Below are 26,099 nucleotides of genomic sequence, written 5' to 3' on the forward strand. Positions count from 1 at the left end.
AGAGGTTACGTTTCCAAAATCGTGTAGTTTGGATGGGCTCCAGATGATGTAATAGGGTCATTTGTAACCCCTCCCAGCTGCGCATGCAGACTTTCGTGTTAGGACTGCTACACCTCTCTTCTTCGGGTGACAGAATGAACACTGTTACTAGACAGTGCTATGTGAAAGTCAAGGTCATCGTCCTCTGCTTGAAGACAAAGCATGTGCTTGGGGTGCCTGTGTGTGGGTTTCCAGTTCGTATCTGCCACACTGTAGGTGAGAACTGGCACAGCCTGTCAGTAGCCCGACTCGCTCCCCTTGTGTAAACACGGTGTGATTTTTCTCTGGAAAGATTCCTTGGTTCCAGATGGTGTGTGTCGGGTCACTTACATTGAAGTACGTAACTGCCTTTCTCCCTGCCCTTCTTTGTTGTCGTCTTTGAGCTCAGTAGACACACTTAGAGTCTCTTGATTTCATGAGCCACTGCCTAGTGGATTTAAGGAGCAGACGCTGTCTTAAGGGATCGCTGGGTCCCACTCTGTGGAGTTGGGGACCAAATTGGGGACTGTGTCAGTCAGGACTGGATGGGTCCTGTTTCTTGCCTGTCATCTTGTTAGCCTTTTCCTTGCTGACTCTCTCCCGGGAGAACCTGTGGAGGCTAACTTAGCGTGAGCTCCGTGAAGTTAGATGTTCCGGCTTTGTCCCGGCTGTATTTATCGACGGCGACGTCTGTCAGATGCTCACTGATTTTAGAGTTTGTTGCTTGATGCCACCCTGAGTGATGCCTGTAACCCCTGTGTGGTTTCTGGGGTACTCACCTCCATCCTACAAAGATGCGAGAGTATTGGCTTTTTGTGTTCTGCAGTTGATTTTAGAGGCTTGAGATTGCTCTTAAACTCAGGTAACCAGGGACACTAGAAAAAGACGGCGTGTTTTCCAGGTGTGCATGAATAGTAGTTCTACCTCAGGTTATTACAGGTTTGTTCCATGGACAGTGACCAGCTGAGTGCTTTTGAATTAGATGAAGCGGGAGTGGACGTGTTGTTGGAAGGTGAGACCAGTGAGAAGACTCCTGGGAGTCCAGGGGAGTAGTGAGGAGGTGGCAGCAGGGGGACCCTGAACAGGCTTCTCGTCCAGTCCCGCGGACGCAGTCAGAGTTCTCTCCGCCATGTCTGCGGAGTGGATGAGTGGGGAGTCGAGACTGAGCTGCACACAGGTTTTCTGGGAGCTGCTGAAGGGTTTGCCCTTCTCCTCTTGAGTGACGTTTGTGTCTTTGACAGACTCCCTCCCTTCATCAAAGTGAAACTGTTAACAAGTTAAATCCGTACCATGACTTTGGGCATTAAAACAAACAAAACAACAAAAATGAAAACAAACAAAACAAACAAAAATTTCCAAAACCATAACACTTGAAAAACCATTAAGTGGTTGGTCTAATTCACTGCTTGGAAAAAAAAAAGTTTTTAAAAGTGAGGACCACCCATTACATGAACATTGTCAAACACAGTTTCAGCCTGTGTGCACTGTGAAAGTTTAGTTTAATGTTGCAGCCTATTTTAAGACTTTTTGTTGCTATTTTTTTTTGACAGTATTTGTTAGAAAATGCTAGTTGAAAGAATTTCTTTCCATTTTTTGGGTACTGTTTAAATGCAGCTTACCTTCCATTTGCTTACCATGTAAACTTCATTAGCACATGGGAAGTGAGTATGGGCCCTTTTCATATGTTATTTCATATGCTGCACAGATAGAATTAATAGTAAAGTACAGTGTAAGCAATTAACAGTTTTTTACTTTTTATCATTATTACTATTTTTTATTTTTATTTATTTTATTTTTTGAGACATTTATCTATTTGTCTATTTATTTACTTGACAGAGAGGGTGAGAGAGCTCAGGAAGGCAGAGCAGCAGAGGGAGAGGGGGAAGCAGGCTCCCCACCCAGCAGGGAGCCCGATGCGGGACTCGATCCCAGGACCCTGAGATCATGACCTGAGCTGAAGGCAGAAGCTCAACCCACTAAGCCACCCAGGCGCCCCTTATTATTATTATTTTTAAAAGATTGTACTTGTTTGACACAGGGACAGAGAGGAAGGGAGGGAGAGTGCAACCACAAGCAAGGGGAGTGGCAGGGAGGGGAGAAGCAGGCTCCCTGCTGAGCAAGGAGCCCCATGGGGCTCTAATCCAGGATCCTGGTAACAGGATTTGCCTTGAGCCTACTGCAGAGAATTAACCAACTGAGCCACCCAGGAGCCCTTATTTTATTATTTTTTTAAAAAGTTTCATTTATTTAAGTAAATCGCTACACCCGTGTGGGGCTCAGACTCACAAATCTGAGATCAAGGCTTCATCTACCAAGTCAGCCAGGCGCCCCTGGTTTTTACTTGTTAAAGTTGCATTGTTCTTTCAGAAATTTGAAGAATTATTTTAAATTAAACTTAAGAATTCATTTTAGACAAGCAGAATCAGATGGTTTAGTCTATTTTATGCTACCAAAACTAAATAAACATTTGAGTGCTTGTTTCTCACTTTATTAAAATAAATTGTAAAACAGGGGTACCTGGGTGACTGAGTCAGTGAAGCGTCTGCATTTGGCTTAGATCATGATCCCAGGGTCCTGGGATTGAGCCCCGAATCGGGCTCTCTGCTCAGCGGGGAGTCTGCTTCCCCCCTACTCTGCTGCTCCTCCCCTGTTCATGGGTACTCGCTCTCTCTCTCAAATAAATAAAATCCTTTTTAAAAAAATTAAAATAAATCTGATAGTTATTATTGGTATAAGTTACTGTGGAAACTGAGTTTTACCTTTTTTTTTTTTTAAGATTTTATTTATTTATTTGACAGAGATCACAAGTAAGCAGAGAGGCAGGCAGAAGGAGGGGGAAGCAGGCTCCCCGCTGAGCGGAGAGCCCGATGCAGGGCTCGATCCCAGGACCCTGAGACCACGACCTGAGCCAAAGGCAGAGGCTTAACCCACTGAGCCACCCAGGCGCCCCTACCTTTTTTTTTTTTTTAAAGACTTTAAAATGTACTCATTAGAGAGCATGTGTGTGAGGTGGCTGCCCTCCTGCCTGTGCTTGTGAGCCTCTCTCGCACTCAGAGGCTCCGGACCAGGTCAGCCCAGACTGTGCTCCTTGAGGGAAGGAGCTGCAAGGCGCCTTGCCCGTGTGTTGTCCACCACACTTCGATGGGAAGATTTAAAACAACGATGTGCAGGATAGATGAGTTACCGTCTAGGGCAAAAAAAAACTCCGGGTGGAGCACAATCTCATTGGAAAACGGTTTCTTCTGTAAAGTGAGATCTCGTTCTTTGTGAATGATGGAATATAAGTCGATCGATGTTTCCTTTTGGGTTACCATCTGATCGGCCGGTTGTTTTGAAACCACTCAGTGGGTTCGACAGAACATGGGCTTTCTGGTTACACGAGAGGGTTTGTGTTCACGAGTTAGCATCTAATTCGAATCATCCTTTAAAACTTGCCTCTTATATTTTGTCAAAAAACAGTCTCATTTTTAAGTTACTTATCTCTGGATTCACGAGGCTCTGGATCACCGTGGAGAACCGCAGCAGGAGCGAGCGTGGGCTGCGGGTGCTGCTCGGTTTGATGGCCGCGCCACACCCCTGCCCACCGGGTTCCACAGGGTGAGAAGGAGCCTCGCTCTTCCTGCTTGTAGGTGTGGCCTTGTTCATTGAGGTTTTGGTATGTATGGACGGGGGAGTTGTCTGAATGGTGGGTCCCATGTGTGTACGTGCCAACCCGCAACGACGAGGGCGGGGGCCAGTCGCTGAGCTGTGTCCCCCACACCTGTTGTCTGAGGCAGCCCTTGGGCAGTGCGGCTTTCCGAGCCCGCAGTGAACATATCTCCTACATTTAATTTCAGAACCAAGGACTCTAAAAACAGCTGTTCTTTTTTTTTTTTTTTTTTTTAAGATTTATTTATTAGAGAGGCAGTGAGAGAGGGAACACAAGCAGGGGGAGTGGGAGAGGGAGAAGCAGACCTCCCTCTGAGCCGGGAGCCCGATGCGGGGCTCGATCCCAGGACCCTGCGATCATGACCTGAGCCGAAGGCAGAAGGCTAACAACTGAGCCCCCCAGGTGCCCTAAAAACAGCAGTTCTTCTCTTCTTCATGACATTGAGTAGTTCATCCATTGTGATTTCTGGAATCTAAAAGTTGAAGTTAAACAGTGAATCAGGTTCCAGCCCTGTGATTCATACTCCCAGAATGAGTAACATGGTTAGCAGGACATCCCTAGTTGTTCTCTGGACTTGGGAAAAGGGGAGGAGGTCCGTGGTGACCCCTCCATTTTTGGTAGTGGAGCTGCATTAGGCCTAGGAGGAGGTTTCCCAAGAAGAAAGAGCCGCTATTTATGGAGCCTTTCCTCAGGCCTGCAATCTGAAGCCGGCAGAGCAGGGCTGCCTAGCGAGGCCGGGGTTCTGCCAGGGGCCCCTGCACTTACCCCCCCCCACCACGCCACCCCCCAGCCGGCCTGCCGCAGAGCTCCGGAGCTCGGCCCTGCTGCTGCTGCAAGCCTGGAGACGAGTGAAGCGGCTGTGGGGTTGGTAGGGAACTGCACCATCCAGGAGTAACGGTGACCCCTGGCCCCCGCTCCCTTGTGCTTGCTTCAGATCAGCTCTTCTGAGCAAACGCAGAACCCGCCTGGCAGTTTCGCTTAAGCTCGCAGAACAGACGCTGGTAGTTGTGTGTGTCCGAGGAATCGTGATTTGATGTACACGTCCTGCGGACCCAGAGTCTGTGTTCAAGAGGAGTTCGAGTTTGGATTTTATGTAGCTTCATTGCTTACCTGTAAAACATTCATTTCTCCAGAGACTCTTGGGGTGGGTTTTTTCTTTCTTTTTTTATGTGTGTGTGTTTTTAAGATTTTATTCATTTATTAGAGAGCACAAGGAGTGGGGGCGGGGGAGAAGCAGACTCCCCACTGAGCAGGGAGCCCGACCTGGAGCTGGGTCCTAGGACCCCAGGACCATGACCTGAGCCGGAGGCAGACACTTAATGACTGAGCCACTCAGATTGCTGCTTTTGGGGGTTTTTAAATAGTGGTAGAAAATAAAATAGACTTGTCTGTGGGTTTTTTGGTCCTCATTGAATGAAATTGGGTTATCCAGATGTTGGAAATTACATTTGCTTAGATGACAGCAATAATGAACTGAAAATGAATGAGCTTCCTTCTTCTCAGGATAAAATTAATAGCAGTTTTATCTTCAACAGGATACTTTTAATCTGTGAATTTTACAACCTTTCTACTCTTTTGTGTCAAAGTTCTTTTTTTTTTTTAAGATTTTATTTATTTAGTTGGCAGACAGAGATCACAAGTAGGCAGAGAGGCAGGCAGAGAGAGAAGAGGAAGCAGGTCCCCTGCTGAGCAGAGAGCCCGATACGCATGTGGGGCTCAATCCCAGGACCCTGGGATCATGACCTGAGCTGAAGGCAGAGGCTTTAACCCACTGAGCCACCCAGGTGCCCCTTGTGTCAAACTTATAAAACTTGGTAGCTTTTTTATAAAAATTCAGTCACAGTAATCTTCACCCTATTTGAAAAAACAACAACAACAACAACAACATTTTCCCACTGTTTTGCATTCAATTTCAGGAAAATTTTAAAAGACTGGGAAAAATGGTTTTTAGTAATGCCTGTAATTTTAATGTCAAGAAAGCATCAATTCATAAAGTCAGGATTTATGTTATGAGAATTGAAATCTGCTTTTAATTCAAGTTCTCTGAAAGTGTTGATGTTTGTAGGTACGATAATGTAGGCTATTTGAGATGGGTTTCTAGTCTCAGACCTTATCTGTAGGAGATAGGTATTTTCTAACTTACAGAGTCTGCAGCTGTCCGCTCCCCCCACACACATCCAGAGAAATTTCTTAGTTTTTTTTGTTTTGTTTTGTTTTGTTTTTAAGATTTTTTTGCTTGACGAAGAGAGACACAGGGAGAGAGGGGAACCCTGCTTGTGTTCCCTTGTGTGGAAGAGAGAGAAGCAGGCTCCCTTCTGAGCAGAGAGCCCAATGTGGGACTCAGTCCCAGGACCCTCAGATCATGACCTAAGCCAAAGGCAGAGCCCTAACCCACTGAACCACCCAGCCACCCCCTAATTTCTTGGTTTTTAACCTAAGCTGAGATTTTGGACATTTCTGTCATTAGCAAAATGGTGGCTTTTGGGAAGTGCTTTTTGGATTTCTGGGAACTATTTTGACGAAACACACATCTCCTCCTAGAGTGTCTCTCCAGATTTTTCCTACCTCAAGTCTCCCTTATGGTCCCATCTTCTGCCTCCCATGGCCCTTGCTGGGAGTCGGGTTGTACCTCCGACTTGCCACACCCCCACACCCACACTGGTGCTAGTGCATAGTAACTGCTCACCAAAACTGGCTTTCCCAGTCATTTCAGAAACCCCCGAGTTCTTTTCCTCCGTCGCGCTGCCTTCACAGGCTTCAGCGCCCTGCTCAGAGTAGGAACCAAAGGATTGAGAGCCACAGCGTCCCTGTCCTCAGGAGGCAGGGTGTGTGGGGTGAGCTGAACAGTGTGAAAGGCCTGAAGTCGCCTGTGTCGGTCACCCAGAAAAGGAGAGATTGCTGTAGTGGAGGTTCGCGGCGGTTCGGCCTGGGCTGGTTTAGGAGGATTTATTCTACACTGAACAGTGACCTCTTTTGTTGCCTTCAGTCTGTTTGTGGCTCAGCAGCTTTACATTCTGTGATTTTAGTAGATCCTACATCTGGCTTAAAACACGTTGGCCTCTTGAATTTCAGTTGCCTGATTGTTTGCTGCCCCCCCCGCCCCCAACCCCGGCCCCGTCCCTGTGGCAAGACCCTTTCCAGCTCAGCGTTTTGTCTCCAGCACTTAGTGCGGGACTGGCCTGTAGTGAGTGTCCAGTGATGTGGCTGACGGGCGGACTCACCTGCCCCAGGAGCCTTGCTTTCCTCCTTGCGGCAGTTCGCGGAAAGCCCTGGGTGATCTCAGATTCTGTGAAGATCAGTGGCGACCTTCAAGTGACTTCCCAGGTCTTTATATCGTATTTTCTGAAATGATGTATTTACGATGCTTTCCATTTAGCATGAAGTATACCAAGTTTACTAGATAATTAACCACTGTTCAGCAAAAACACTTAGTAACTTGGGCAACAGGAGGGATATTTTTAGAGGGGAGATATTTGTTATTGTGACTTAATTGTGGAGGAAAAGGAAAGTAAAAAAGCTCGAGGCTGATGTGAAGGGACTTAGGTATGAATGAAGATGGAATTGATATTCGGGGATGGAGTTAGGAAAGACAGGGCTACCCTCCTAGATGAGGAGTCCGTGACTCGTTTTGGCGAGTAGTTTTGGTAAGAATGCACACTGACTTTAAGAAATACTGGTTCTATTTAACACTGACACGTCACAAGTTGCTTCTTATCTAAAGACACTAGAAACAGGCATTGGAGATTTAAACTTGGACTCTCATTTGTGTCTTCTCCGTTAGCACAGAAGCCGCAACCTCGCGGCCACCCCTGAGAGCCGGGCCAGCGCCCCGCAGCGCCGCGCTGTCTCTGCATCTTGGGGAGCTCTTCCTCGCGGTCTGCTTGAATTTTATTTGGTCTGTTTCGGTTGTCGTTTGTAACTCCGTTGTCTCCGCACGCGTGGTGGGCGGTGATGCAGTTCCCAGGGGGTTCCGGTGCCTGGCCCTTGCGGGGCGGCTTGCAGGACGCTCTACTCGGCGAGGACTTGGGGAAGACACTTCGTTTCCAGCGTATGAAGCTTGTTTCCCGCGCCGCCTCCAGCAGCCGCGGTTCCTGCCGCCCTTAGAGTCGTGGGGTCTGGAGGACCTGCCGCGGCAGCCGTTCACGAGCCGGAGACCGTGTGGGTCCCGTCTGTGCGGTCTCGGGCTGTTGCGCGGGTCGCGGGCCTTCCCCGAGGGCTGGGAAACATCCAGGTTCGCCCACAAACCCGTTCTGTTAAGTCTGTGGCATCTCCGTAGGATTATAGAAGTTCTGTCTTTTCTGTCCCACCAGCAGGTTTCTCTGTCCGCACTGTGTCCCCGCACAGGTCATGCAGTCGTGAGCGCTCGTGTCGGGCTTAATGCGCACGGGCGGAGCTGGTGTAGGACTTCGTGTTCTTGCACGTGTCGGTGCGGGGGGAAAAGAGGTGCTTCGCGCCCCTTGGAAGCGCGCACCGGGACGCCCTGGCCGGGAAGGAGGAGCTGCCGCGGCTGCAGAAGCGTCCCGAGTGTCACGGCGCGGGCGCGCCCCGCTGAAGAGGGGTCGAGGGAGCAAGGAAAGTGCAGATGATGGCGCCTGCGGGGCTGTCCCGCGTCGGCAGTCTGGCCGACCCTTCGTGCCCCGCCCGTGCCCGTGGCCGCCTCGCCGTGTCCCGTCCCCATGCCGCGTGCGTGCGGGCGCCCGCGTGACCCGCCGCCTTTGCGGGCAGGAGCGGGTGGTGCGGTGTCGGCGCGAGGACAGCGCGGCCCGCTCGGGCCTCTCGCTGCATCCGGAAGTCGGCGATTCGGCCCAGCCGGGGACGCGTCGGTGCTGCGGCCCGGGCCGGCCTCGGCGGGGTGTCCGCGGGTCCCGCGCGCGCTCGTGCGGCCGGAACCGGGAGCCGAGGGCGCGCGCTTGCGGTTGGTCGCGTCCTCAGTGGGTCCGTGCCGCGGGGACTGACGCGCGGCGGCCCTGGTCGCAGAGCCCCGCGGGACGGCGGAGCGGAGAGGGCACCCGCGTGCGTGCGGGCCGAGGGCGGGCGCAGCGGCTGCTTCTGGCTCCAGGCCGGGGATGGCAAGTCCCGGCGAGGCTGTTCCCGCGCTCCGGGCCCCGAGGCTGCGCCAGCCCATTGGGAACGAAAGCGGAAAATTCATGACATTATATAAGTGTGTTTACACCCACGCACACAGAATTTTTTCCCAACTCCGCCCCAGATTAGTTCAAGCGATAGAGTTTTTACGCGAGCTTAGGGCTGACTGACTTCCATGGGAGGGGAGTGTTTCAGTACGAAACGCTGAGTAGGGAAAACAGTTTTATTTAAGGAAAGCTACCTCTTCACGATTTAGGAACTCTGCTGTTCTTTAAATTAAGATATCTGTTGTGTGATTTTAAATGAGGCTTACTGATTCTGCTGCGATGCCTGTTTTATTTTTTTTGTTTGTTTGATTTTTAAAGATTTTATTTATTTACCTGACGGAGAGTGAGAGAGATCACAAGTAGGCAGAGAGGCAGGCAGAGAGGGAAGCAGGCTCCCCGCTGACGTGGGGCTCATCCCAAGACCCCGGGATCATGACCTGAGCCAAAGGCAGACGCTTAACTGACTGAGCCACCCAGGCTCCCCGGATGCCTGTTTTAAAGTACAGAATCAGCTTCTGCTTTCAGGAATTCAGCCTGGTGGTTCAAACGAGAGCGTGTGTATTGCAACATTATTTATCTATTTTTGTAAAGGGCTGTTAATCGCTTGGTGCCGCCCTGTCTGAGTTGTGTGCTTGTGGATTGTCTCCATGAAATCTCTGGATACCGCCTCTCATTTCTGCAAAAGTTTTTCCTATATTTTTAGCCCACCACCCTAGTGTGACGCTAAATTATTTAACAGAATATTTAGATGCCAGAGCTGACTTGTAATGAGGTCGTTACTGCACATGCTGCTCCACACTCTTTGGAACCAGGGCAGTGTTCAAAAGCAAATGCCAATGTTGCTAGGAAATTTAATTCATTTATCCTATGTTTGGCCAAAACCTAGTCACTCAAACTCTCTTTGTTTCTCTCCTGTATCCAAGCACGTGGGCTGTTGTTTAAAAGAAGAGTTAGTATGTCCAGTTTGTTTCCACGTTGTATTTCGAGGTTTGAAGTTTTGCAGGATACTTGGTCTTTGACGGGACTGTCATTTAATGCCTCTTGAGTGATTCCGCAGGAGTGTTATACACGGGTTGTAACCTGGAGTCATTGTGTGAAATGTGAGACTGCGGCCTCTCGATCCAGAGGTCGGGACTGTTGCCAACTGAACCAAACCGTGCTGTTTCCTAAGAATAGAGGTACTGTGCTTAAGGATTGGAGTTCTGCTCGGTGGTTACCATGTTCTCCAATAATTGGTCAGAATCCCAGATAACCTGGTTGGTTTTGTGTGTTTTTTGAGTGGACGGGCAACTGTTTCTTTGTGGGGAGGAGAGGGGGAAATGTGCACGATTTCTTCAGCGTTTGGGAAGGAGTTTTAGGGGACCAGCCCCACTGGTCTGGGAGACGTGCCCCTACAGAAGTTGTCTCTGGTGTGGAGAGAAGTCTCTGTGGTAACGTTAGCCCTAACCAGCTTGAAAAGAACCACGTCGAAGTCTTTTCATTCTTGCGGACTTAAACCCTAGAAACCATCAGTACTGAACTGAGAAAACAAAGAAGGCACAGAAAAGTTGGTGGGAAGTGTGAGAAGTAGGTTTGTCTGGGAGGCATGAAGTATTTGTAAAAGGTTGACCACAACTTTCTACGTTAGCTTGAACTGTTCACCATCCACACACAGCCTTGCTGGCCTGCATTTGACAGACAGGATTCAGGGTTCTTGTCCTCAGACCCACGTTGCCTCTGTGTATTTCTACTTTATCTACTCCTTTGCTTATTCACCATTTCTTTATGCTTTTCAAATTTGTGGTGTTTTGATGTCCAGATATTTTGGAGTCTTTCAGGACAAAAGTGGTTGCAAAATCATGGTCCACGAGAGAGTTACAGAAGAGAAGGCCTGTTCTTACCTGACCCGTGTCGTTGATAGGTCACTTATTTTTGCTAAGGTTGGCTTAGTTGAGTCTGCTACGTGAAGGAGTTGGTTTGCTGGGTTATGAATTAGTGAAGACGAGTACAGTGTGCAAGTCAGCGAAACCACTCACCTGGAGATGAGGGTCCAGAGCTGGGTTCCCAGTCTGCTTTCCACCGTGTTTCGGTTTACCACCTTCCCCCACCCCCAGCGTGCACCCCAGCGTGTGTGAGCTCAGACACCTGTGCCCACTGTTAGGGCTGCTCACCTGAGGAGGTCTCCTCAGCCTCTGCCCATTTTTTATTTTAGTCATTTACACCCCGGACACTGGCCCAAATTCTTCCCTAGCTTGTATTGATAGTGTGGACCTCCCCATGTCAGCTGCTATAGTTTTTTTCTTGTTGTTGTTGTTTTTAAGCTCTACCCATTTACATTAGCATGAGAATGCAGGGGACATGGGCACAGAGAGAGCGAGAACGAGAGTTCCCAGCAGACTCCTCATGGAGCCTGAAGCATCGCTGGGTCCCAGGGCCCTGAGATCACGACCGGAGCCAAATCCAAGAGACGGATGCTTAACCGAGCCCCCCAGGCACCCCTGAGCTCTTAGGTTTGATCAAAGAGGGTGTGCGGCCCAATGAGAGAAGGCTCTGTGCTGGGACTTGCGCTCACACAGCTTGTACGCTTTGGTGGGGCTGTAGCTCAAGTTCCCCTCCTGACATGGCACCTGACCCGTGACCCCTGACGCTCACACAGTGTTGCATGAGATCGAAACACCTCATCTGGCTCTTGCTCTGTCCGGGTGAGTTTCTCGGGCATGATTTACTTACACATCCAGCCGCAGTAATAACAGTGATGAGTAGCATTTGTCGAGTGTTTATTGTGTGCCCGGCACTGGCTTAAGTCCTTCCCACTCAGTGAGTCCTCACAGCAGCTCTATTATCCCCATTTTATTGATGTGGAAACTAAGGCTCACTTCCACCCAGGTCCTGGAGCACATGGGTGACACAGCGGGTTCCGGCTCTGTGAGGCTGGTGCCGGAGTCTGTGCTCTTAGCCGCTACTCTCTACTGAAACCTAAATGAAGCTTTAGGCAGGCATTATGCTGTGTCCTTTCAGCTGCTTCTCATACAGTCTTCGTCCTAGCTCTGTGGGGGTCTGTAATGTAGTATAATAGAACATGCCCACTGGTCAGCTGCACACAGAGATTTTAGTCCATACTCTGACACTATAAAGAAATAAAGTAATTTCCTGTAAGAAGCAAGTGTCCGCGAGGATGCGGAGAAAGGGGAACCTCTTACGCTGTTGCTGGGAATGCAAACTGGTGTAGCCACTTGGAAGACCGTGTGGAGGTTCCTCAAAGAATTGCAAATAGAGCTACCCCACGACCCAGTCATTCCACAACTGGTGTTTACCCAAAGAGTATGAAAACAGTAGTTTGAAAAGATACATGCAACCCAGTGTTTATAGCAATGTTATCTACAATAGCCAAATTATGGAAGCAGCCCAAGTGTGCATCAACTAGTGAGTGGAGACAGACACACACACACAGGAATGTTACTCAGCCATGAAAAAGAATGAACCCTCGCCATGTGCAATGGCATGGATGGACCCAGAGAGTATTATACTAAATGAAAAAGTTGGAGAAGGACAAATACCATATGATTTCACTCATGTGGAATTAAAAAAAAAAATGGACAAAGAGAAAAAGAGACAAAAAATCCCCAGACTCTGAACTCCAGAGAACACGCTGATGTTGACCAGAGGGGTGAGTGAGGGGCTGGGGGAGACGGGATAGGGATGAAGGGATCACTGATTGTGATGGGCACGGGTGACCCACAGAACTGTTGAATCACTGTGTTGTACGCCTGGAGCCAATACAACCCAGTATGTTAACTACTCTGGAATTAAAAGTTTAAAAATTCATTAAATTCATTAAATTTAAAAGAGAGACAATAAGTTAGAATGAGAGAGTTTAGCTTTAATAGTGTTTAATTCGAAATCAGTTCCATAAAAATAAGCTTTGTATGATAACTGCCTAAGGAGTTAGGTACCCTGAGATTGGCCCTTCAGGCAGTGATAGGAAAGTCCTTATGTATGTGCACAGGGGAGGTCAATTTAGTGGATAAATTATGTTTCTTTGAAAGGAGAAAAATATAATTTCCTTCCATTAGGGAGTGTACATGCTAGAGTATGGAGTTAATTAATATGATCTTTCTGGGTCTCTCCTATCTTTTGAAATCATTACATTCGGTTGCTAACATGAATTCCTGAAGGACACAGACTACACCGTGTGTGCACAGAAGAAAGATGGGAGTCTGGGCCCCTGATGATCAAGGAGCACGAGCGCTTGTCAGTGCGGGGCTCTTACTGCCCCGCAGAGGGTCCCTTGCGGGGGTGTTTTATCTCGGGGTTTTTCGGAAGCCTTTTTCCCCCCTGCTGTCCTTTTATTCTGCAGAAGAATTGTTTTAAAAATTATTCAGTAGCTGTTAACAAAAATTTTATAACTTTGTATTTATATTTAATAGTAGTTTTCTCTGCCAGCCACAACATAATTAGAAAAATCAGAGCTATAGTCTATGAAAAAAGAGATGGACACATGTACTATTTCAGATTTAGAAGTTGTCTGACTGTCTTGTGGAATTGTGGTAAAACAAAGCTTTAGAAAAATCTTTACAAAGCTTTAAAATCATCCTTGTGACTTTTCTAAGTGTATTGTAACTATGACTGTCTTTGATTATTTACGATAATTAGTATAGAGTACAGTCTGTGTTAGAAATGAGAATTTTTAATGGTCTTAGTTTGTTGTAAATTGTAGCTGTTTCGTAACACAAGCAAACACGAGGGCGAGCATAAACCTGGGACACTTGGTTACTCCTTGGCTGACTGTGAGAAAGATTGCAGCTTTGATCTCTAAATCTCGAGCAAACATCCTGACTTCTCTGTCAGTACCTGCTGTGAGGCTCTCAAGGAACCTGAGAAGAGCCCACTGGTTTGAAAGCCGGGAGAAGTGTAGGTTTATGACAGTCTGTGTTTTGCAGAAGAGGGCAGGTTTGGAATCGGTTTATCTGCTTGGAAAATCTTGTGTACTAGATACGAACCGAGGGAACAGGACGGACAGCGGAGCCCTGCATGGCTCAGCGGGGCTTCGTTCGGTCTGGTAGGTCCCGTGTGCTCACCGTGTGCCGCACACGGGTGGTTTTGGGAGGGCCTGGGTGTGCCTGCCTTAGTGCTGGTGTCCGAGCAGGGCCACTGTAGAGAGATCGGAGAGGCGGTCTGATTGTGCTCAGTACAGCACACCGACGTCCGAAATGGCTGTGCCAGCTTCCCACCATTTTATCAGTCCATTTTAAAGAACAAATACTAATTATATTTTTTATTGCACAGGGGGTGGGGGTTCAGTGAAGGGGGAGAATGAGAAAAACAGAACGGCCAAAAAAACCCAAATAAGTTGCCCAGGATGTCAGTAGCTGTTGGTAACATTTGTCTCTGTGTTTTCAGGATCTCTGCTCATGTGCGAGGGCGATCAGACCGCCCTCCAGTAAGGGGGTAACCGTTCGCCTCCCATGAGTAGCACGAGACAGCCTGATTTTCCTGCTCTTTGTGGCATTCTGGTAGATCGTCTTGCATCTCTCCTACGTTGCTGTGCAGTTTTATCACGCTTTGAAGCGTGGGTTTCTTTAAACTGTGTAAGTGACCACGGTGGGCAGACACCAAACTGGAAGGTCGGGAGGAAACTTGAGGTTGTTTCCCCAAAGCGGTGCGTTACAGGAGCGTGAGCCAGTTCCGGTGGGACCGGCCCGCCGTCGGCCTCCAGCTTCCTGAGCGAGCAGCTGCGGGCTCTGAGTGGAAGGGGCTGCGGGGTGAGGGCAGAGGCCTAGGCCGCGCAGGGAGCTGGAAGCCGGGGAGGGTGACGTGTGCGCTGCGTGAGAAATGGACCGCCTGCTGAGATATGTGGGGGGCGGTGGGGGTCCCTCCAGGGGAGGCGTGAAAGGGGAGGCTGGATGTGTTGCTCTGAAGGGAAGGGAGAGACTGGACTTGGGTTTCAGGAGTTCTTGTGTGGACGGGGCGCGGGGGGTGGGCTGCCCATTTTTCAACTCTTCTGAGGGGGGATGTGAGGTGACTGGCCAAACCTGTGACAGCTGGGTGGGCGGTGAACAGGGCCCGGCATACAGAGGGTTTAGCACTGCTTTCCTGCTCCGGGGAAGGTGAGAAGAAGTTGTTTGGGAAGCTGAAAATGACTTTAGTGTGCGCCTGCGTAAAATACTACATGCGTTTCCCTTCAAGCTCTTGTCCTGCCTCGACCTGGGACTGGGGTTGGGGCTGGGTCTTGCACCTCAGGACCATTCAGAGACTAACTGCTCCGTGAGAAAGAGTATGGGGGGAATTGCAGCACTGCGGGGGTCCTGCGGTGCGCCCTGAGGCTGTCACAGCCTCTGACTTCTCGAGGCTGAGTGACCAGGAAAAGCTGTCAGCAAGGAAGGGAGAAGACAGCCAGTCTTCTGGGACCCGTGCACGAGGGCCAGGGAGGACCGCTGGCCCCCTCCGCAGTGCCCAGAGTGGAGGAGGGCCCCCACACACGTTCCCTGCACACTTCATTGGGTCAGCTCCCCTCTGGCTGTTGGCCACGAAAGAGTGCAAGTAGTGGGCTCACTTCCTTCCACAAAATTGGGAGTGGCACTTTGGTGTCTCTTGTCTTGTGTCTGTCAAACGAGCAGTCTCAGGGTCTTTTCATCTTTGGCCAACTGAAGTATCGCCAGCCAGCAGTTGGGGAGCTTTTGAAATGATGGGTTAGTGCTCAATTACCTCACATGGCAAATTGTTGGGATGGAAAATCTCATGACGACAGCTTTAGCTACCAGGTTCAGCCTGAGTTACTACGTGTGTGGTGGTCCAGTCGCTTGGTCGGCTCCCTCCCCCTTGAGACAACGTCCCCAGGAGAGTTGGGGTTGCACCTGGGAGGGTTTATTTCCCAGCTCCCACAGTGCCTGCAGACTTGTGCCATGGCCTGCACTGATTTAAAAATACCATATGTACTGGCCTGATTTTAATCCTTAAAATATTTTTATTTCATCCGATTAAGAGTGTTAAAACCTTTAACGGGTGAGATAAATCTTACGCATGCAAATCTTTCTTTTTTTTTTTTTTAGTCTGCATTTCCTCATGGAAATACATATATCCAAACCGTGTTTTCTTTTATATAGTTGTAATCCTAGTGTGAAGTTTCATTTTCTTGACCTTGCTGAAATTACCATTTTACAGCCCACATAGAGTGTTCATGATCTGGGATTCCATTTAGGAGCTGTGTCCGTGATTGTGACCGTGGTGTGGGGACTGCCCTACAGCAGTGCGCCCAGGGCTCGCCCCAGTCAGCATAGTCTGCTGTTCGCAGTCTGTTAAATGGCACCTGTTGGGAGTGCGGGACGAGCTCTGGAGCGTTTACCTGAAAGGCGTCCCTCTCGGTGCTGTAGGCCTACAAGGCTGGTCCATCCTCCTTCCCTTTTGTGGCTGGAGCTCGTGGGCCGTGGCTCCGCTGCACTTGCGGGCCCTCCCGGGCTGCCCTGCATGCTGGCTGCCAGAGCCTGGGCCTACGGGAGCTTTCCGTGCGTGTGGACAGTCTGCACACGCTGCACACAGATCTCGTTTGCTTTGAATTTTTCCTTGTTTGCCGGTTCACTGGACTTCCTTTGAGATGAAGCTGGTTGCGATTCTGGGAAGACACAATTGAAAATGTGATTCAATAGCGTGTTTAGGAGAATTTTCACCAGGTCTTAGGCTGTGAAAGAGAAACATCCAGTCGTTTGTGTGATCAATTTATTTGCCTTGAAAAGCGTTTCTTTCAAATTGTGGCACATCCCACGTACATCCATACTGTACAATTTCCTGCGTAGACGTTTTTAAGTGTAGTTTGCTGGCATTAATTACACTCGCAGGATCGTGCAGCCATGACCCGTCACCCTTTCCAGTGTGTTCGTAATCCAACAGAGACCCTATGCGTGTTGTACTAAACAGTGACGCTCTGTTCTCCTTTCTCCCGGCCCCTCCTGGAAACCTGGATTCTCCTGTGTCGGTGCATTTGTGTATTCTAGATATTTCCTGTAAGTAAAATAAGACAAGATTTGTCCTTTTGTGTATTAGACTTTCAGTCTTGTGGCTGGGAATTACTCATTGCTGGTGTTTTTGTGCGTTCACCTGTCGGCGGGCCCTTAGATTGTGTCCACCTTTGTGCTGTTGGGAATAACGCTGCTCTGAATGTTGGTGGACACGCGGCTGCTGGAGTCCCTGCAGTCACTTCTTTGGGGGTTGTCTCGACCTAGAATTGCTGGCTCCCAGGGGAACTTCATGTCCGTGTTGTGCAGGGCCGCCGCGGTGTCCGTGGGGGCTGCCCCATCTTGCATTCAGCGTGCAGGGGTCCTTCACGGCCCACAGCCCCACTGCCCCTGTGCTCTGTGTGTGCGTGGTGGCCCCCGCGGGCGTGAGGCGGCGGCTCAGTGTGCTTTTCATCTGGCTTCCCGCGGCCGGGCGCGGCGCGTCTTTTCCTGTGCTCGGTGACCTTTGCTTCTTCTGTGGTGAAAGGCCCACTTCGTCCTCCCTCGCCCGTTTCATCCGAGGCTGGACTGCAGTGAGCACGCGGCGCCCTTGTTTCTTCGTGTGAACGGCGGGGTTAGGGCCTGGGCGGCGGCTCGCGGAGCGCGGCAGTGCGCCCGTGTGGTCGCCGCGGCTCTGTCCTCCCAAACGCGGGCTGCTTTCAGCGGCGCAGGCCGCCCTCGGCTCGGGCCCCCAGGTGTGCGTCTCAGGTGACGCGGCTGGTTGCCCTTCAGTGTCCTCACACGAAGGGCGGAGGGTCGTGCAGGATTCCCAGCCGCTGCGCTGTGGGCTTCGGCTCTCGTGGCCTGCGGGTCCGGGCGAGCATGCGGGGGCATTTGCTGGTCAGTGAAAGTCTCTGTCACGGGAAGATCACAGAGACTTCAGGTTTGGGGTCAGAGTCACGGCATTTGGTCCTTCAAGCGGCGGTACTTGGGGCACAGTGTTTCCCGGTGTCTCTGCGGCGGCCGTGGCTCGAGCGGCGTCCGGCCTGTTGATGGTGCCAGTGCTCTGGTCCGCTCCCTGGGGACGAGGTAAGACAGGATTTGTCCTTCTGTCCTGTCAGGGGGACAGCTGGGGCAGCCCCTCTCCTGATGCTTCATGTAGTCCCAGGTCCGGTCGCACCGCTGAAACTGTACGCTTGCCTCCGTTGGCCTGGCATTTGTGTTTTTTGCTTATTCTTGGTTTATTTTTATTTTTTTATTACTTTTGTAAAGATTTCTTTCTTTGAGAGAGAGTGAGAGAGAGCAGAGCAGGAGGGAGCGGCAGAGAGAGAAGCAGGCTCCCTGCTGATCAGGGAGCCTGATGCGGGACTCGATCCCAGGACTCTGGGATCATGACCTGAACCACCCAGGTGCCCCTGTTTTTTTGTTTTTTGTTTTTTGTTTTTTTAAGATTTTATTTATTCATTTCTGTGAGAAAGCGAGGAAGAGTGCAAGTCAGGGGAGGAGCAGAGGAAGAGAGAAAGTGAGCAAGGAGCCTGACGCGGTTCTCTGCTCCCATAACCCCTCAGGTCATGCCCTGAGCCAGAATCAAGAGTTGGACACCGGTCACTGAACCGAGCGAGCTCCCCAGGCACCCTGGCCACGTATGTGTTCATGTAGCTTGTCAGCGTGGGGTGCCCAGGAGGAGAACGTGATCTTTATTGAGACTTAGCGGTGGTTGGTGTAGTCCTCACTCGCTGGAGACATTTGGTAATGTCTAGAGATGTATTCGATCACGAGTATCGTGTTAATCTTTTCTAGCTAGAGGGGGTTTGGGGGCTCTTTTACTGAAGTGGGCAGAAACCACCCCGGTAGAGCTCATGTTCGCCCCTTCTTTGGGGAGGGTTTTTCTTGCCTTTTCAACCAACTCATCGCACATGTTGGAAGTTATCCGCTCTGTGTCCTCTGTGTTCCCACCTGGACCAAGAATCTGTAAAAGTACGGTGAGCTTCCCTCTCTATCCTTGTTTATGTCAGTACCCTGGTGGCTCTTTCCCTCTAGGAGGAAACTTCCCCAGGTCAGGGACCATGTCTTACTCATTTTGATGTCAGCTGCACTTGGCACTTGGTATATGTTCAGTAAGTGTTTTAAATGAACTAAATACTGTCTGGTGTGGATTTAGTGTTTTTGTGTGCTATGGGAGAGGTTTGGGGTTGCAGAGGAAAAAGCTGATTGGAAGGGGACTTGAATTCTAGTTCTCCCTCTTCCGGATACTCTGTGTCCATCACGAACCTCAATTCTGTCCTCTAAAAAGCGAGGGAGTATTGGACTTAGCCGGTCAAGGACAGTGCTCACCCTGCAAGTGTCATGTCACCGCCTGCCTAGCTGGAGGCCAGACCGCCTTACTAAGCACAGCTGGTGTCCACGAGTGACTGGCAGAGGCCTTTGCATAACTTCCAGGTGTTTTCCCTGTAGTTTAAGGCAGTTATGATTAGTAGTTAATAGTAAACAAATACCAGGCACTCAGAATCCCAAGGAGGAGGGCCCTTCGCTTACCCGTGAAGGGACCGGTGTCCGGTGCACGATGCTGACCTGGCCATGAAGCGTCCCGCCCGGTGTGGGTCACATCCCTGTGCAGTGAGTGCCTCTCAGCCACCTGATGAGAAGCTTCAAGATGCTGATAAAATGGCTTTGCTGGGAGCTGGCTTTGCCGGGAGCTGGTTTTCACCCTGTGAGTCATCAGCATCAAAGCACCCGGAGCTGCTGCTTCTCCCAGTGACCTTGATGTTTGCAGGTGTTGGGATGGTGGGCAGGGCCCACACCTTTCATTCTGGCCTCTCTAGAGCAGGCTCTGTCCATCATGCCTTAGACCAGTCCCAGCGCTACCCCTTGAGTCAGGAAATGTGTGTCTCACCGTCCCACCATCTCACCGCAGCCTCTCAGGGTCACGCTCCACGTCCTCATCTGTAAAATGGGGCCGCTGGTCTGCAGGTTTCCCTCTAGTCCTGACACTGGGCTGTTCCATGCAAGTTTACCTTTTGATCTCCACGATTCTTTAATTTGTGCTGAGTCACCAGAGACTGACGCAGGAGACTCTGGCTGTGCCTGAGACGCAAGGGGATGATCTGAAAACAGTCCAGAGTCTGCCTTGATTGGTGCAGGTGCGTTTTGGTGGGAAAAAGGCTTGGATAGCCCGAGTCAGAACAGATGATGCCTGTTCTGCTTTTCCTCACAGTGCCTGACTTAAGTTTGTTATTCTGTGTCTTAGTCTATAAAAAGAAGGAAAACAAAGAAAATAATTAGAAACATTTTGTAGACTTAGGATCCCTTTAAACTGAAATATTTCTAACCATCTTTGTTCTTCTATACCTAGTATCATGATCATTCTTAGGGATCTAGTTAGGAACATGATCAAGTTAAGAACTTGTAGGATTAAAATGGGTAGTCAGTAAAACACTGTAACTAGTATAACAACTTTGCAAAAGATCATTAAGACTGCTTCATGAGACCTAAACTGGCTATTGAAAGAACAAAGTGTTGTGGGATTTTCCCCGCCAGTTTTAGTGAGGTAGAACTGAGGTACAGCAGGGCACAAGTTCAGTTTCAGGTGTGCAGGGCCAGGAGGTGACTTACAAGTAGTGTGAAGCGGCTACCATAGGTAAGTCTGGTCGACATCCACCATCTGAGGTAGATACAAAATACGAGAAAAGGGAAAACTACCTGGCAGGGAGAAGCCATGATCCGAGGGTGGTTCTCCCAGGGTGAGGCTTGTCCACTGCCCTCGGGCCTTTCTGATGCCTGCGATTTGAACTCAGCTGTACAGTTTCTTAGTGGGGAACTGTGGGGGTGGTGCATAGAAAAGAAAAAGAAGGGGCACCTGGGGGCTCATTCAGTTGAGTGTCTTGAGTCTTGGTTTCAGCTCAGGTTATGATCTCAGGGACGTGGATCGAGCCCCATATGGGACTCCGTGGTCAGCTCAGTTGCCTGAGAGTCTCTCCCTCTCCCTCCTGCTCACATGTTTCTTCTCTCTCAATAAATAAATACATTATTTAAAAAAACAAAAGCCAAAATACCTTTTTTGTTTGGGATGAGAACTCTTGGGGACTGAGTCTGTGAGCCACTCCCTCCTGTGCCCCATAGTAGTGCTGCATGTGGTCCTCCTGCCTTTCCTCCCACAGCGGCACCTCACAGCTGATGCCCCACCTGCCTCCGCTCACCCTCCCTTCGCCCACCGCCTCATCTCTTTTTCTGTGAGTTTAGTTTTTTCCTTTTTAAGATTTCACGTCTTAAAATCTTAGACATCTTACTGTATGAGATCATATAGTCTTTGTCTTTCTCTGTCTCACCTATTGCACTTAGCATTATGTCCTCAAGGTCCCTGCCTGTCACCACAAATGACAGAAGTCCCTTGGTTTTTTTGGTGGCCAAGTAATACTTCATTGTATGTGTAGAGACACCCAGCTTCTTCGTCCGCTTTTAGATGGACATGCGGGTTGTTGCTGTGTGTTGGCTACTGGAAGTGGTGCTGCTGTGAACTTGGGAGAGCGTACGTCTTATTGGTGTCTTAGAGGTTTTGTTTCCTTCATGTAAATAACAAAACATGGAATTGCGGGATGACATGGTATTTCTGTTTTAGCTTTTTGAGGGCCCCACACGGTGTTTTCCGCGGTGACTGCTGTGTTTTCCGCGGTGACTGCTCAGTTTACAACTCCACCAGTGGTACGCAAAGGCTCCCTCTCCTCCACCCAAGCCAGCACTGGCTGCCTCTCGTCTTGGATGCTAGCTGACAGGGGTGAGGTGCCACATTGTGGTCTGCGTGGCTCTGCTGATAAGTGACACTGAGCATCTTTTCAAATACCCGTTGGCCATTGGTGTATCTTTTTCAGACAAATGCCTATTGAGATCCTCTGTCCATTTTTAACTGGATTAATTTGGCTGGGTTTTTACCCCCCTATTAAGTTGTATGAGTTCCCTGTATATTTTGGCTGTTAACTCTTTATCGGATACCTGGTTTAGCAAATATTTTTTCCAAATCCAAAGGTTTGATCTTTTCATTTTGTTCATTGTTTCTTTTGCAGTGCAAATTTGGGATCTTTTTTTTACCTAATATTGGTGATTTTCTCCCGGCTTTTTCTACATAGTTTTGGAACTTCCTTAAACTAGCAGTTTTTTGTTTGTGCCTTACTTTCCTTCGTCAACTTCCCTGCCTACAGAGGCCACCACATTTTGTTTATTTGGACACTTCTGTTATAGAAGAGCAAGTCCATTTTACTGTTGATTGGCCGTTTCCCCAGTCTGTAACATGAATATGTTGGATTAAGAAATTCTGAGATCTTGAGGGGCTCTTTGAACAAATACTGGGTCTTCTCCCTGATGCTACTTTCTTTCTATTTTTTTTAAGATTTTATTTATTTATTTGACAGACAGAGATCACAAGTAGGCAGAGAGGCAGGCAGAGAGAGAGGAGGAAGCAGGCTCCCCATTGAGCAGAGAGCTCGATGCGGGGCTCGATCCCAGGACCCCGAGATCATGACCTGAGCTGAAGGCAGAGGCTTTAACCCACTGAGCCACCCAGGCGCCCCCTGATGCTACTTTCTTATCACATACAATTCTCTTGATACAGAGGTTTGGTTTTTTTTTTTAAGATTTTACCTATTTATTTGGGAGAGAGTGCACAACAAGAGAGAAGAGAGCATGAGCAGGAGGGGGAGGAGAGAGGCAGAGGGAAAGGCAAGAGCAGACTTTCATCCGAACAGAGAGACTCGATCCCAGGACCCTGCGATCATGACCTCAGCTGAACACAGATACCTAACTGGCTGAGCCACCTAGGTGCCCCTACAGATGTGTTTCTGCTTTAACTCATGCATCTGAAATGATCACGTAATAGATTCAGAGTTTGGCTTAATACTAGCAGTGAGATGAATTCTCAGATCCTTGGATTTCTTCTCCGCCATAGTACTTGTTATGGTGGTCTGGTCCTTTTCCCCACAATGCTTCAAGCTTCCATATAGCGTCCTAAATCTGCACGATTGCACGATTGTTCTCTTTTATTCTGTAAGACACTTATGAACGTCAGTTCTGTGTGGCGAGTCCTGAGCCTGCACCAGCCTGTGCTCTAGTGGGGGCTGAAGAACACGCGGGCTTCACCGTGGGTCCGTGTGGTGGCGGTGCTCAAAGTCATCAAGGAAAAGGGCGAGGGCAGCTGGAGCTCTTAGGGGCTGAGCAGAGGTGGGGTGAGCCCTGGGGAGCCATCCTGGGAGTGGACATGGGGGCTGGCCTCAAAGGCTTTTGCCAGGGTGGGGGTTGGGGGCTCGAAGGCCAGGGTATGGTGAGTAGAGACTGGGCGACGTGAGATAGTCAGTGGGTGAAGTTTTCCCTCAGGTGTAAAGTGTATTTTCCTATTTTAAGAATTTTAGAGTGCTTTTCCTTTGGTGACTTGACTGCTCTCTCCACTTGGACTCTGTCTGGATAGACTGGGGCGTTCCAGTTAGGCCTCGTCTCAGCCGTCCCTTTCGAGCCACGTTAATAGTTGGTGTCTGTCCCGCAGCTGCACTCTTCCGTCCCGAGCAGTGGTGCCGAATGCCTTCCGCGGCTGCACACGCAGCCTGGGCCACTGTGGGCCGGCGCAACAGCCTGCTCCGCCCCCCGGCCCTGCCCCTCCTCGCTGGGGCTGTGCAGGACAAAAGGCTTTATGAAACACTCGCTTAGAGGTCTTTTTTTTTTTTTTTTTACACAAAAATATAATTTATTTTAGCTTTCTCACCTTAAAAATCTAGTGGTTCTGACACCACTTTAAAGAATCATTATTTTTATGTAAGTACGTTGTATGTGAATTACAAGTCTAACAAAATGAGTTCCATAAATAACCAAATAAAATTCCTGCTTTTGTGAACCTCTGTCAGTTATTAATCATTTGGGTTAACAAAAGAGAATTTTAGTGAAACTCCCTGGTTACCAGCGTCCGCCTGTTTTAGAGCCCTGGAGCTTGGACTTGTTCTCAGTAAACCGCTGGGCATTTGGCATCTTCATCCAGAGTCGGGAGCTGGCCCCTCCCCGCACAGGGGCTCCTCCTGGAAGCAGACCCTGAGAACCCCAGCCCGTTCCTTGAGCAGCGTCTCCTGTGAAGTCCCGAGTGCAGCCTGCTCGCCCGCTCTAAGGGGGTGGTGCCTGCGGCTCCATGTCTGCAGCGGAGCCTCCGCATCAACTTCCTCGGAAGGACCATAATAACTGTGACTTGGTGTGACCTGTTCTACCGGCATCCAAAAAAGTACCCTTCAAGACAGTGTTAATATATTTCATAGTATAACTGAATTTCATAGTCATTTAACTTGCAAGGTTCACAGACGAAAACGATTTTCACTGACAGGATCACATTTCAGTTGCGACTTTAAAAAAGCCAAGTTGAGGGCGCCTGGGTTAAAGCCTCTGCCTTTGGCTCAGGTCATGATCCCAGGGTCCTGGGATCGAGCCCTGCATGGGGCTCTCTGCTCAGCGGGGAGTCTGCTTCCCTTCCTCTCTCTCTCTCTGCCTGCCTCTCTGCCTACTTGTGATCTCTGTCAAATAAATAAATAAAATCTTTTTTTTTTTTTTTAATCAAGTTGAATGCTAGTTTTCAGCCTGAAAAAATACTCTCATTCTGGTGGACTGGGGAATTTACACAGTGAGTTTTCTCTTTTTAATGAACACGTTAAGTCCAGAGGAGCCTGAAGGGAGGCATTTAGTCTGGATTTATAATCCAGAGTGGATAGACTGCTGCATTTTCTCTGTACTTATTAATAAGGTCAGCGTGGCTTGGATGAGTGTCTAGCTTTCATTTTCTTAAAAAAAAAAAAAAACAGCGTGGATGGCGTAACTAGAGGAAGAGAACCTAATGGGTAGTGGGAAGATGGGTGGGGGCTGCTTGGCCCTGGGTGGAAGAATCCTACTCTCTCTTTGCCACATTTAAAATACATAGGGCTGGCCGACCGCCTTAATAGTATCTGTGGTAGTTCTTCATGTAGAGTTTATTCATTCCTTCATCATCAATTAATACCAATAACTGGAGTTTAGCTCAGTGGGTCTGTCACTCCATTCAACATAAATGTTCCGCTAGTGTCCATCAGCTGATGAATCAAGAAGGAAGGTGTGCTATATAGTCCAGGGGACTGTTACTCAGCCATAACAGGAAATGAAATCTTGCCAGTTGTAATGACATGGATAGAACTAGAGAGGATTGTTTTAAGTGAAATAAGTCAGAGAAAGATACCATATGATTTCACTCATATGTGGAATTTAAGAAACAAACGAACAAAGGGAAAAAAACCGAGACGCAAACCAAGAAACAGACTCTGAAGTACAGAGAACACACGAATGGTGACCTGAGGGGAAGTGGGCAGGGGATGAAGGAGGGCGCTTGTCCTGACGAGCCCCAGGGGATGTGTGATGTGTGGAAGAGCTGAGTCATCGTATTGTATATCTGAAACTGATACTACACTGTGTGTTACCTAATTAGAATTTATAATAAATTTACACAATTAAAAATTTTTCCAGGAGCTACCATCACGTATTTATTTACTTTGAAAATAGTTATATGAATGAATGGTTCAGTAGACATTCAAAAAGTGCAGTGTTGGTTCTTACCTGTTGGAAGCTGAAGTTGAGGTTGAGACACGTCACAGGACTTGACCAAGGTTAGGTACCTGGAGTCTCAAGTGAGTCAACACAGTGTCTTTCCTGCAGCATGTCACATTCTGTCTTCTGATCCTGGAGCCTGGAGGCATTAACAAAAAGTTAGCCGGGTAATCTCTTCTAAAGTGACAGCTAACTGTGAAGAAACATCAGAATAAGATAATTTCTGTGTAACATTTAATGAAAGGCAGTTAAGGCCCAGTAAGACTCTGCCTGCTGCTCATCTCTGTGGAGGCCGTTGGTAATTGCTCACCATGTGGCGAGAGGGCCGCGGAGAACGTGCACGCGCTGACTGGCAGGCTCGGGGTCCCTCGCCCAGTTATTTAATTTAGATGATTGGAGACATTCTGCATGTTACTAGACTATTGCTTAAGGCAAGTGGTGATTAAGGCAAGTGGTGATTAAAGAAAAATGTATAAGGTAATGGTATTATTTTCATCAAAATGTGGGCGTAGAGATGCCCAGCAGTTCATGTTACAAGGTCTGTATGTGTCTGTTTCGGTAGGCCCGTCTGCCGACTTTGCTTAGGGTTATTGTGGGTTTTTTTTTTTTTAAGATTTTGTTTATTTATTTGACAGAGAGAGAGAGAGCATGAGCGGGGGGAGGGGCGGAGGGAGAAGCAGGCTCCCGGCTGAGTGATGAGCCCGATGCAGGGCTGGGTCCGTGGACCCCACGATCAGGACCTGAGCCGTAGGCAGATGCTTCACCGGCTGAGCCGCCCAGGCGCCCGGTACCGCGGGTTTTCCT

The 26,099-nt window shown here is 49.1% G+C and overlaps 1 protein-coding gene and 1 pseudogene across 4 annotated transcripts in view; both read left to right on the forward strand.

Moving 5' to 3' along the window:
- The window catches only part of YAP1 (Yes1 associated transcriptional regulator), a 107,494-nt gene that overhangs the window by 13,632 nt on the left and 67,763 nt on the right, over positions 1 to 26,099 (forward strand). The gene's annotated exons all lie outside the window — the stretch shown is intronic.
- On the forward strand, positions 20,398 to 20,526 carry LOC116859087 (annotated as a pseudogene).

This window comes from Lontra canadensis, unplaced genomic scaffold (assembly GCF_010015895.1).
Source record: "Lontra canadensis isolate GAN:19392208 unplaced genomic scaffold, GSC_riverotter_1.0 scaffold147, whole genome shotgun sequence".
NCBI classification, from domain to species: domain Eukaryota; kingdom Metazoa; phylum Chordata; class Mammalia; order Carnivora; family Mustelidae; genus Lontra; species Lontra canadensis.